The sequence below is a fragment of the Meriones unguiculatus genome, chromosome 2 (genome assembly GCF_030254825.1).
Source record: "Meriones unguiculatus strain TT.TT164.6M chromosome 2, Bangor_MerUng_6.1, whole genome shotgun sequence".
NCBI lineage: Eukaryota > Metazoa > Chordata > Mammalia > Rodentia > Muridae > Meriones > Meriones unguiculatus.
This window is the reverse complement of record NC_083350.1, coordinates 85,568,531-85,582,257: the sequence shown is the minus strand read 5'-3', so window position 1 is coordinate 85,582,257 and position 13,727 is coordinate 85,568,531. Positions and strand designations below refer to the sequence as shown.

Below are 13,727 nucleotides of genomic sequence, written 5' to 3'. Positions count from 1 at the left end.
TATAAATTGCCTTGGTCATGGTATTTTATCACAGCAGCAGAAAATTAACTAAGACATAGAACAAAGGAGAAAAATAAACAACATCTTAAAATAACAGAATGTGATATATGTTACAAAGAAATATAATGGATAGAAGGGTTGTTATGACAAGTAAATGTAAAGCATATATACACATTATATACATATGCAATCATATGTACACCTCCTTAGAGTATTCAGCATAAAAGACAAATACAGCTGTTCTCAATCCAGCTACACTTACAGAGCCTAGTAGATCCGTCAGAATACCACAATGTCTTCATACTTTGGTATATAATTAATCATGTTATCATTGATCACTGTATTCCTGATGAAAATATAGTAATTTCTTGGTTTTACTTATTGTAGAAATCTAGAAAAACATTTTGAACAAAAGACAGGTTCTCCCTAATTTCATCGCTCAAAGATAATCAATGTTTATATTTGGCAAGTACTATCGTGGGCTTCTCTCTTCTTTTGGACACATTTTTAAAAATGTAAATAAATTCCATCTAGGTAACTGTCACCTTTCTCTCTGTCATGAAGCCCTCACAGGCGCCATAGGTTCACGTGTCTGAGTCATTGCTTGGATGCAGTCCACTAAGAAGAGTCAGCTAGTTCTCCATGCTGCACACCATTTCCATCCCAAGTTTCATTTCTAGAGAATTCTTTTCTGTTAAAGGCACCTACACCATTGTTTGGCTTGGGTATGGACTGGATTTGTCATGGGAAAGCATATATTATTTCTATATTTGCATGAACTTTAATTGCTTTTTATAGGCACATCTGGGGAAGAAGCTCTCATGGGGCTAGTACCATGCCAACTTTTATTTATAGTCTATTCAATGTGATTGGATTCAACTTTCAATTTAAATGATATCTTTTATGTCTATCATGTCAGTATACCATATTGTTTTTTGTTGGATTGTCTTAATTAGGGTTTTTACTGTTGTGATGAAATACCATGACCAAAAGCAACTTGGGGAAGAAAAGGGTCTATTTTCACTTACTGCACAGCACAGTCCATCACCGAGGAAAGTCAGGGCAAGAACCTGAAGGAAGGAGCTGATGCAGAGGCAAAGGAGGGATGCTGCTGACTGGCTTGCTCCTCATGACTTGCCTGCTCTTCTACAGAACCTAGGACTCCCACTCTAGGCATAGTACCACCCCTCACTGCCCAGTGAGCTGGGTCCTCTCACATTAATCAACAACCAAGAAAATGCACCACAGGCCAATCTGGTGGTAACATTTTCTCAAGAAGTTCCCTTTTCCAAAATGACTCTAGCTTGTATCAAGTTGACATAAACTAGCCAGGACAAAGATGAAGAAAATTAAGATGTGATCCTTGCTCTCAAGGAGGTCATGGCAGGCACACAAGTATGTAGATTAGAACACAACACGTAGATTAGAATTAGGATAATAATGGTGTGATTCTGTTGGGTCATGCCCATTGGCATGCGGCAGAGCATTTGGGGTGTCCCATGTGTGATTAAAACCAGTAGTGATGAGGGCAGTGTTAGTATATAGGCAGTCTGCTTCTGGGTTGCCTAGTAACCTATGGTGTCCCCCGCCAGGTGTGTGGAAGGCACGCATGCACAAGTTATAAAAGGACCAACCAATGCTTTGTCTTTTCTTACCTTCATCTCTTCCTCTCCTCTCTTACCTTCCTCTCTTCCTCTCTTTTCTTCCTCTTCTCTCTTACCTTCCTCTCTTATTTTCCTTTCTTCCCTTCCTCTCTTACTCTCCTCTCTTGCTCTCTGCCTCTCTTTCTTTCTTGTCCCCCTACCATGTCTCTCTCTTTCCTTTTCCTCTCTATCTTTCTACCTCCATCCAATAAATCTCTTTCATATAATATCTGTTGTGTGCATGGCATTATTATTTTTTCTTTTTTATAATTTTTTATTATTAGTTACATTTTATAACTCTGTATCCCAGCTGCATCCCCCTCCCTCATTCCCTCCCAAACTCTCCCTCCCTCCCTCATCTCCTCCCTGCCCCTTTCCAAGTCCACTGATTGGGAAGGACCTCCTCCCCTACTAACAGAACAAGAAAAATTTATTTGTGACATTGATGCCTCATGTATGCTAAAACTAGGATTCTACCATTGACCTGCTTCCCAACCTGGAATCAAGAAGTTCTCAGGAGGGCAATAGTATGAGATAAACTAGTACAGCTGATGTTTTGGGGAGCCATCCTCCTCAACACAAAGAACTCATAAGGAAATGGTATAACAATCCTGAAAAGTGTGCTTTGAGACCAAATGGTGACAGTGTTTTTACTTGGTTCAGGACTCCAGCAGGATTAAATAAAGATCTCTGATGTGTGAGCGAAATGGATGCCTAAGAGTCATTATAGATGTAGATTGCTGGTAAACCACAGAGACATGTAGTGATAAATAAGACAGAATACCATTGAGGAGAAGGGAAATCAGTGAGCAGACTCCAGATCATTGTGATGTGAGAGCCATTGGTGTCTGGAGGGAGACAAGAGCATTGTCACAGACACAGCCTTTTGACCTTGGATTCTCGGGAGTCTGCTGAGCTGAGAGCAAAGGACTCCAGTGTGGGGAGAGATTGGTTCGATTGGAGATGTGTTTCAGATGAGCAAATCCCAGGCTCAAAGGTAAGCTCAGGAACAAGAGAACAGAATTTGGAGTCTGCACTAACTAACTCACCAGCTTTGTGCAATAGGGATGCTGTAATCCAACGTTTTCATGCTTGAATTTCTTCTGCAAAGCTGTGACACTAATAGACCCACGCGTCCTACCCTTGCGCTGTGCTGGGAAGTAGCATTTAATGGGCACCGTGTACTTAGACCAGTGTCTGGCCCATAATAAACGCTCAAGAAAGGTTAGCCTATGTCATTATGCTGAATGGCAAGATTCCAACAAAAACCATCATAAAAAGCAAATTGTTATTTTTTGTCTGTGTGTGTGTGTTTTGTTTTTTGGGTTTTTTTTGTGGGTTTTTTTTTTTTTTGTTTTGTTTTGTTTTGTTTTGTTTTTGTTTTTATTCAGGGGAGAAGTTCAAGATGAGAATATAGGCAGCAGAGCTCAGAGGACTTCTGTGGTCTCTCTGGAAGAAATGCCTAAATCAAGGCCCAGTGGCTGACTGGAGCTGACCACCCACAGGGGATGGAGATCATCTCTGGTACCAGGTGTAAGCAAAGTCCTCACGCTCAGGCAGAATGTCTTGGTGGGAGCGTCTGTGGAGGTCCTGGTGGGAGGCAATAGTGATGGATGGCCTCCATTATCCTTTGGACTGGATTGGAGAGTACCTGGGGGGTATTAGAGCACACTTCTAGGTGTGCCTGTCAGGACTCTCCAGAGAGGATTAACTGAAGGGTGTAGATGGCTCCAGTTCTCAGCCTGAGGACCCTGTTGTAATATGAAGAAGGAAAGAGCTAGTGAGAGCAGACACTTCCTTCTCTGTTTCTTTGATGTGTAGGCTGCTCAGTTCCACCGGGCACCTCCCCACCACTGTGAATTAAATTCTCTGAGACTGTGAGCCAAAATAATCTTTTGTTTCTCACATTGTTTCTTGTGGGTGGGTTGGGGGCTATTTTCTTGAGGCAACCAAGGGTCTGACTGACCCAGCGACTGTGAAGGGGGTAACTTGTGAATGTTCCTGTAGTGTGCCATTTCCTCTGGACAGGCCAGGCTTTAGAAGAGGTCTCACACTGAGTGAGCGGAGAAGATGCTTTGTTGATAGTGAATTCTGAAAAGGTTATTATTTGTTTTTGAACATTGTTTCTTTCTCATAACTCGAAGCCATTGCATATCAACTTCCTGCTCTTCTCTGAAAGATTTTAGGGCTCTCTTACAACAGTTCTCTGGTTAGGGGTTCAGGGGGAGGTAAATATCTCCTTTCGTTCCCCAAGCAGGCACTCCACTGGAATTTGCTTGCTGAAAACCAAGTTTTCTCAGATGGAAATGACTGATGGAGAAGAATAGAAGGCCTGGGGTCAAGAATTCTCATTCAGCTGTGCTGAATACATTTAACTCTACTCAAAGGACAAGCTATTTCCAGGGTGATTTTCTTCAGATCAATGATACCTTTCTAGAAATCAATTCTGTCTTGAAATACAATTTACACTGTCTATTACTTCATCTTCTTTTAGTGAATTAAGCTCTAAGCAAAGCTTACTTCTTGGTTTGCATTTTCCCTTAATTATTCTGAGCTCAGCTTCCCCTGCAGAGCTGCAGAAAGTGGATAAAACATGTATTTGAGTGTGGAACAGCAGAGACAGAGCCTACACAGCAAACCCAGCAGCGTGGGACGCCGCCTTCTTCCCAGTCATTTCAGGTCAGAAACACCTCTGCTCCCCGAGAATGCCATTTGGAGCCCCCCACATGCCTCTCTGTGCGTCTTAGGAGAGTCATGGAGCAGTCCATCCACTCCAGATGCTTAGGGGAGTCTTAAGCATCCCCTCAAGAAAAGGACCAGGGATATTTTTCTGCCTCTAGAAGAGTATGAAAGATTCTTCGATTATTCAGCCTAACATGAGACTTAATGCCTTATTTCCACAGGACTTGAAGTTCAAAATCAGAGAATAAGTTTGCTTCATTACCATCTTTTAAAATTAGTGAATATTTCTTTTAAAAATAGCATTAATACACATCATTGTGGGACACTAGCAAACAGCAAACATTTCAATGAGTAATGCGAAAAGTGACCTCTAGGCTACAGACATAGACCCGTGTCACATTCTTTGAAGGTATTGGGCTTTTGGTCTGCCCCTTCCAAAAATAGAGATGCAAGGCTTCAGAGTGTCACAGGCATCTGGCACCTGAGGATAAAGTTCACATACTGACCATGAGGGAGCATGGAGGTAGGAGCCTGGCTCTAAACGACAACATGGAGATACCATTCTGATTCTCTGCTGCATATGTCTAAACTTCCTGTTGTCTGAGGCAAACAGCAGAACAAATTAAGATTTATTTGTTTATTTGTGCTGTTTATTTGTGCTGTTATGGTTTGAATGTGAAATGTCCTCCACAGTGCCATGTAAATGGACACATAGTCTTTAGGTAGGACATGCTCTTCTGGGAGTTGAGGGCCTGATGGGCAGAACATCAGCTGGAGACCTGTCTTTGAGGGTTACTTAGATTACTCCATAATCTACATACTACCATGATGTGACCAGCGGCTGCAAACGAAGGCTCTCCCGCCACCATTTCTTCCCAGCCCTGATGGGTTGAAATACCCTAAAAGCATGAACCAGTAAATAAATAAATACTCCTGTCTTAGAGTTTTATTGCTGTGAAAAGATACCATGACCATGACAACTCTTGTAAAGGAAAACATTTAATTGGGGCCGGCTTGCAGTTCAGAGGTTTAGTTCCTAATCATTATGGTGGGAAGCATGGTGGTGCGCAGGCAGACATGGTGCTAGAGAGGTAGCTGGGACTTCTACATCTGGATCTGCAGCAGCAGGAAGAGATAGTAAGCCACTAGCCCTGGATTGACTTTCTGAAACCTCAAAGCCCACCCCAGTGACATACTTACTCCAGTAAGGCCACACCTACCCCAACAAGGCCACACCTACCCCAACAAGGCCACACCTCTATAATGCCACTCCCTATGAGTCTATAGGGGCCATTTTCCTTCAGACCTCCACAACTCCACCCCTTACATTGTATCTGTCATGTGTCTTGTCTTAGTGATGGGAAAAGCTGACTGGTGCAGGCAGAGAGAGAGAGAGAGAGAGAGAGAGAGAGAGAGAGAGAGAGAGAGAGAGATTGAGGAGATTGAGATGTGCTCCGGCCTTAAAGATTCCATCAAGTTTTAAAGGAAAAAACACAAGCAGTGAGATGGTCGTACCAATCCAGATGGATGCAGAGGGTGATCATTTGTTCTGTGAAAGGGATTGGACAACAGGATACAGGGGATGCAGTATTCAGAAAGGGAGAAAAAGGGACAAGAACAAAGAAATTTAGGGGAAAAGAACAAGGGGTAGAGAAACCCCGGTAGAATTGAGCAAGAAACATATTGTGTGCTTCCACTCAAAGTTCAAGAACAGGCAAAGCCAATGTATGGCTACTATGGACACTTGGCATGCTCAGGGGGTGACTGGCATCTCTTCTTGGTCATGATAATGTTTTTTTTTTTCCTTTGTTTTGAAAAGTGTCTACCTGCATGTTACCTATGAAAGCTTCATTATGGTGTGCTGCTCTGAGCATGCAATTACTCAGGAACACAGCATTCTGCTCAGTGGAAACCATCACTCTCAGCACAACTGCAAGGAGCAGTGTGTGGTTCAAGCTCATGGGCAGGAGTCACGACTGGCGCCAGGTCCCTTGTGTCCTCTCGGCCTAGAATTCTGCACCACCTCCCTCCCCTATCTTTCAGCTATTTGGTTTTTACTTTTCCATAAGTTCAATAAAGTTAAGGTCATCACAATAGCTTTTTTTTTAATTGTATGTTCAGAGTACATTAGCTTTTGATGTTTTATAAGTACTACTGTTTTTAGCACTTCTGCTGTAAGTGTGTTGTTGTTTGTTTTGTGAAATGCATGTACTTTTTCACTGGGCATCACTAGGGCAAGCCTGGGGGAATGTGTTGGGTCTGTACTCAGCTTTAGGAAACCCTGCTAAGGAGCCTCCAAAGTCACACCCATTCTGTTCTAGAGGATCTGTCATTTCAGTTGCTTCATGTTTCAAGTTCTTGCTGTCACTCGGTGCTTCTGGTTGATTTTATTTTACACAGATGCTTGTAGAGATGACCACACTGTTGCAGACTGCACCTGCCTTACAGTTGTGTAAACTGAACACCATTACACGGATGTATTCAGCATTTGCATTTTTAAGAAGCATTCTTGCTCAAATGTTTTTCTTATTTCCTATTACCCCATTCCTCTTTTTAGTGGAATTTCTGTGTATATTCTAAATGTGAGAATTTTCTTGGATATATGGTTGTGAGCATTTATCCTCATTTCTACAGCTTCAGTTTCCAGCATCCTAATGATGTTTTATGATAAGCAGATGTTTTTTTGTATCTTGGCAAAATTCAATTTATCTTTTATTTTTTCATTTATGGTTAGGTGTTCTTATATTCAATTTAAGAAAGTTCTGCCTACTGTATGGCCATGGGGATGTTAACATAGATTTTCTTTTAAAAGTTGTTTTAGTTTTCACATTTAGGCTATATATATGCATTTATTTTTTTCATTTATTAGGCTTATGTTATATATTTTATATAATATAAGGTCAAATGAGTTTTTTAATTATGAGGGGAAAGACCCAGCCCTTATTTGTAAAAGACTACTCTTGTCTCTTCCACTTCCTCTTTCTCTTCCAGATTTATTTGTCTAATGTGTGTGGACATTTTGCCTATGTGTATGTCTGTGTACTATGTGCATGCCTCATGCCCACAGAGGTCAGAAGAGGGTGTTGGATCCCCTGGAACTGGAGTAACAGATGGTTGTGGGCTGCCATGTGGTGCTGGAAATTGAGCTCAGGTCTTCTAGAAGAGAAGCCAGTGCTCTTACCCACTGAACCATCTCTCCAGTTCCATAACTAGTGCTTTCCACAGCATTACTTTGTCATAAGTATTTAAGACACTTGATCTGTTCTAACTTTGTTTATTTACTGGCAGTTTGGGGCTAGGTCCAGGACTTCCTGTGTGCTGTGCAAGTGCTCATCCACTGAGCTATCTACAACCATCTATGAATTGTTTTTTGCTAGGCTAGAAGCCAGAGAATAACACTGGCATAGATTACAAGTTTGTATAACTTGATAGAGATATGTTTCCTCTAACTTTTGTTTATAATAGATGATTTATTATGTGCCATCCTTATTAATAAATATTTGCATACATATTTCATTTCTTTCTTTAAATAAGTTCCGAGAAATGGAATTGTGGGTTATAATGCACAGAATCTGGGATGGGAGCTGTTTCAACTGATGAGAATGTATCCATGCCAAAGAGCTAGACAAGCACATACATGCCTGTAACCCCAGTGCTGTGGTGGGGTTTGAAGAGAAGAAGGTGGAGACAGGAAGAGGGGTGGGGCTGCTGGTCGTCAGCTTAGCTCCAATTTCAGTGAGAGACCCTGTGTCAATGGAATAAAACAGAAAGACAGAGCAGGCCCCCTGTATCCTCAGGCCTCCATGCCTGTCCACACACGTGTGCAGCCACCATCCATTCTTTATTTCCAGGTTCAGGCAGGAGCCAAGGATGACCTGGAAACACTGCACAGCTTCAGAGGCAGGAGCAGGCTTCAGAGTTCTTGAACAGGGAGCCCTTGTGGAGCTTGCTGGGGCAGGGGCAAGAGAGAGTGGCAGCAGGGTGCTTTCTGCTTCACTCTTTAGCTTAATCAAGAAGAAAGAAGAAGCGATAAAAGAGGAGAAACATCGTCGAGAGGACAGGGAACCCATCTCTAAAGGAGCCCTGTTCTCTAAAAACAGATTGTAGGCTGCTGGAGTCGCCTCACCAATCCATGCTGGCTGTTCTGCAGCTTCAGGACACAGCTCCTTCAGAGTTAGAGAAAGGGACCCTCTCAGTTGCCATGGTGATGAAGGCTTTCATGGGAAGGTGCCAACTTATCTTTACATAGCTAGAGATTTATTCTTCAGAGCAAAGTCAAAATTATATCCCTTATGATTTAGGGAAAGGAGCCTTGTCCTTGTGTTTCCCAGGGTCACAGTGACAGCACTGCACCTGCCGCCTGCTTGCTGGACTGCTACTGCCGCCTGGGAGGACTCGTGTATGTTTTGTGTTGGTCTAAAACATAAGCACATGCATTGGGGGACTGTTCCTTCCTTTCTCAGTGAGGTGGGCAACAGAGCCACCGATAGAGCAGCCAACCACCCTCTGGGGAAGCATGGAGGTTTAAATTGTTAGGGAAAGGGCCTGTCCCATACCACTGACTCTAAGAAGGTGCCTTGCCTGTTGGAGTCCTGGAAAGAAGGTTCTGCGAGGAGTGCATTGGGTTGGGGCTCCCAAGGGAGCTTCCTGTGCAAGCAAGATGAGTGAACGCTCTCAGAAATTAACATCTCTGTTCTTTTGTTTGAGTTTGTTTATGTGTAATGTGTATAAATGTGTGAGTATGTGTGTTTTATTGTGTGCACGTATATATGCAGGTGTTTATGTCTGTATGTGTTTATGTGAATATATGTATGTTTGTATGTGTGTATGTATACCTGTGTACGTGTATATATTTGTGTTTGTTTGTGTGCATGTGTGTGTAAATGTATCTGTGTATGTGTGTGCATGTGAGCATATGTGTGTATGTATGTTTGTATGTATGTGTGCATGTGTATGTATTTGTACCTGTGTATGACTGTGTATATGATTATGTATGTGTTTGTGTGTATATGTGTGTTTGGCTATGTATATATATATGTATGTGTATATGCATGTATGCATGTGTCTATATGTGCATATCTATATGTGTATGCAAGCATGTAGGTGTGTATATGTGAGTATGTTTGTATGCATGTGTGTATGTGTATATTTATGTATGTATACATACAGGTTTGTATGTGTATATGTATGTAAATATATGCATGTGTGTATGTTTGTGTGTGTACATGTGTATTTGTGCATAAGTATGTGTTTGTATGTATATGTATGTGTGTATATATATATGTGAGTGTGTATGTTTGTGTGTATGTGTATGCATGTGTGAATGCTTGTGTATTTGTGTTTTTATGTGTGTGTATGTATGTCTGATTGTGTATGTGCGTGAACATGAATGTGAGTGTGCTACCATCATTCTATATTAGTTTTTACTTTCCTTGTAACATTACTTTCAGAAGTTTCCAATTTTTGTCTTGGTCAAACAAATTTAAAGGAAAACAATGTCTGAGTGGCCTGGGGAAATATTAGTCAATAAAGTGCTTTCCCTGTAAGCATGAGGCCAGTCTGATGCTCAGAACCTTGTCAATAGGCTGCATGGTTCTGCACACTGGTGTCCTCAGGCTGAGAAGGTGGTGACAAATGGACCCCTGGGCTCGGTGGCCAGCTTACTCCAATCAGTGAGCCCAGGTCCCCATGAGTGACTGCATGTCAGAAAGCAGGGTGAATGGCTCCCAAAGAGCAACTCCTAAGGGCAACTTCTGGCCTTTGTATGTACACACATAGATGTTCACACACACACACACACACACACACACACACACGCGCGCGCGCGTGCAAACATCATCTCATATACATAAAGAAGAAAAGAGAGAAGAGAAAAGAAACAAAAAGAAAAGAAAAGAAAAATATCTGTGACTGCTGTAGGTTTGAGACCAGGCACCAGGCAGTCGGGGACAGACAGGAGGGGACTGAGGAAAGCTGGAGCTGTGTCTCCACTCACGCAGATAGACATGGGGAACCAGGAAACTGTCAGGAGGGTCACGATGCCTCTTTGGTGGGTCAACATCCTTGAAGCTGCAGTCAGGTTCTTTCTTCTGTATCAGAAACTAATCACCAGGGCATTTCCATAACTGCCTCACATAAACACTAATGAAGGGTCTAGATTGTGCTCAGAAGACCCTGGTTTAATTTAATGCCATAGCCACTTGCATTATAATGTTACTTGCTTTCCTCACCATCCCCTGCCCCTCACACCTTGTGAGCATTCCAAGATGGTGGGAAGAAATACCCGCTATGATTTGGAAGGGGAGAAAGGGTAACCCTTACTTCATGGATTCATCAAATCCCTTTAAAACCCACTTCCTTTTGGTTAGCCCATCCCAGCCTTTCCCAGGGGAACACTACATTTTGCCTTGCTAGATGAACTTCTGTTTAAATTGCCCGTGTCTCTCAGTTGAGCCCCTTCCTTTGAGTAGACGAGAACAGAGGAGGAACCGTTATCACGTGACAGGTTGAATTATGGCTCAGAAAAAAGTTTGTCCTAAGACTCCCCACCCCACTCCTACCTCACCTTCCATACCTGCAAACATCACTTTATTTAGAATTAGTGTCTTTGTAGATGTTATCAGGAGGTTGAGAAGAAGCCTCGCTGCCATGTGACTGGTATAAGGGCCCAGAGATTTGAAGGCCCAGGCAACACAGCAGAGACATTTATTTGAAGACAAAGGCAAAAGATGCTATAGCTGCTATCAAGAGATGACAAGGACTTCCCATCCCTTTGGCTTTAGCGACAAGGGAGGGTCTCCTTCGGAGTCTCAGAGGGAGCATGGCCTGCCATTAATGCAGAGCTGGCTTCCAGAGCTGGACAAGATAGCTGTCTGTTGTGTACATCACCAAATCACATGACATCAATTTCACCTTCTTAGCCATGGTTAACTTTGGTTTGAACCCCCAACCCCATAAAAAACACACACCAAACAACCTATGTTGGAGATGTCCATGTGTCTAAAACAGAGGGGCCTGTGCTCTAGGCAGAAAGGAGGAGCTGACCACCGGGGGCTCTGCCACCAGGTGCGTGATTAGGAGAGGCTTCATGGAGCTCTCGCTGTTCTCTTCACATCTTCTACATAATATCTAGAGCTGCTTTTGTTGGAATACAGTTATAGAAAACAGAACTTATTTTACTACCTTGTTTTGCTGGCAAAAGTTTCCATAGGGTCTCACCTCCACTGGTCAGCCCCACACAGCATTTTTAACATGTTTACACTGAACATTTGCTTTGAACCACTCACTCTTCTTTTGAGACAGAATCTTTTTTATTGTCCTGGACCATTTCCTCAGATTGAGAATGGGTGCCACACCACACCCAGCTTTTCAGTGTGGGCTGTGGGGATTGGATGCAGTTCTCTGTGCTTTTCCAGACAAGCACTTTGTCACCCCTCAAGCTCCAGCCTTTAGACTTATTCTGCTGGGTCTGGAGATGTAGTTCATTGGTAGAGTCTGTGTTGAGATCAGCATGCATGCCTCTCTTGGTAGGGGAAGCTTGACCATAGAGCTCTGGCAGCTTCCTACTATCTTTTGAGACGGGGGACCCCCCCCCTCAGCTGTAGCCTTAATTGTCTAGGTTTGACCCTCTATGCTGACTTTCATTTTAGGGCCACACTCTCCCTTGGGCGGTACACCCCCTCTACGGGTTTCTTCCCCCCGCTCGCTCGTGCACGTGCTGGCTCGCTTGCTCATGGAAAGGTCCCCTCTCTCCCATAGGGCTCTTCTCATTTTCCCTTGGGAGCCCTCTACACACGCTTCTTTCTACGTGCTCCTGCACTCAGTCCTAGCTAGGCGAGAAGCGTGTTCTCTCGGGCCATGCCCTTGATCGCTGGCCAATATCTGACGAGATTTGGACCAGATCGGATCGTTCTCTACAGAGACTCGCCTTCTCCTGGGATGCCATTAGAAGGCCTCCGTCTCTCTCGGCTCCCAATGGATAACACCCATCACCACATCCCTACATAGAGACTTCTCTGCCCCCAATGGGAGATGCCCAGACGCCCGTCCCTCCAGACAAGCTGGAGAATTTCAGGTTTCTATCCCTAGTGCCAGCTGGCACCAGGGCCTCTTAAGTTTACACGCTTCTGTAACCAAACCTCACCTCAAAGACAGGTCAAAAACAAAGCCTTCTTCTCTCTCTCTCACTTCTTCTCTCTCTCTCTGTCTGTCTGTCTCTCTCTCTCCTTCTCGCCCCTTCTTCTCTCTCTCTCTCCTTCTTCTCTCTCTCTCTGTCTGTCTGTCTGTCTGTCTCTCTCTCCCTCTCTCTGTCTCTCTATCTCTATCTACATCCCTCTCTGTAACCCCTCCACATCTCTTTTTACAATTCCTAACAGTCTGGGCCTCACATGCATGAAGCTCTTGGTTTCACCCTGGAACCATAAAAATTGAAGACGATGATACTGCTATTCCAGAGATTGGCAAGCAGAGGCAGGAGGATTAGAGGCTCAAGGTCATTCTTGCATACAGAACACGTTTGAGGCTATGTGAGAGCAATTTCAAGCTTTTTTAGGTGGGTCCATTGGCGGTGTACCCCTATTGCCACACCTAGGGACCCCACCCTGCAAGAGAAAGCAAGATTCAGCCATTAAGCTTTCCTTAAACAGCAGTGGAGGTTGCTTCAAGAGACAGAAATGAGGCAAGCAGATTAGGGACTAGGGACAGGACTCTCCATTCATGTCCTTGTTTATAAACTGAAAATGTCCTTTGTTCTGTCCCTGCTGGAGACTTGAAATGCTAAAAATGTTTAGGAGCTCTGATCACTGGTCTGGTTCCTCAGTGATTTTAAAGTTACCTCTTCACAGGGGGAAGGAAAACCCAATAGAGTGAAGGTGGTACCTCCCAGCCCACAGAATGGAATCTGCCATGGGTGGAGATTCTGTCATCTCTTAATTTAGTTAATCCAGGTAACCAGCCAGCCAGCCAGCAAAAGGACCACTTTCAGGAAGGCAGGTTCACCTTAAGCCATGGGAGGAATACTTAGCTCTTTAATAGGATGCTATACTTCTCCTTCCCAGAATTCCTGCACCAGCACATCGGCACAAGCCACCATGAGGATTCAGGGAGGCATAACTTTGGATTTCTCTTGTCTTCTGTCTCCCACACTCCAGATGCTTGCCAGAGTATAAGTATGCTTTCTCTGGTATTTGTGTTTTTTTCACCGTTTCTCTAAAGCTCTCTTGCCTCTGTGGGGATGTCCCCATCTGGTTCACTTCCATGACTAACTCACATGGCATAGATCTTCTCTTAAGCTCCTACCTATGGACTCTGTAGCAAACTCTCCAAAACAAAACAAAAAAAAAAAAAAAAAGGAAACAAAACTTAAATGTTCTATGGCGAATGATACCAGGTTCTATTCCCTTG

The 13,727-nt window shown here is 43.4% G+C and overlaps 1 protein-coding gene across 1 annotated transcript in view; it reads right to left on the bottom strand.

Moving 5' to 3' along the window:
- Mtx3 (metaxin 3) overlaps positions 1-13,727 on the bottom strand; it is a 173,750-nt gene that overhangs the window by 2,102 nt on the left and 157,921 nt on the right. The gene's annotated exons all lie outside the window — the stretch shown is intronic.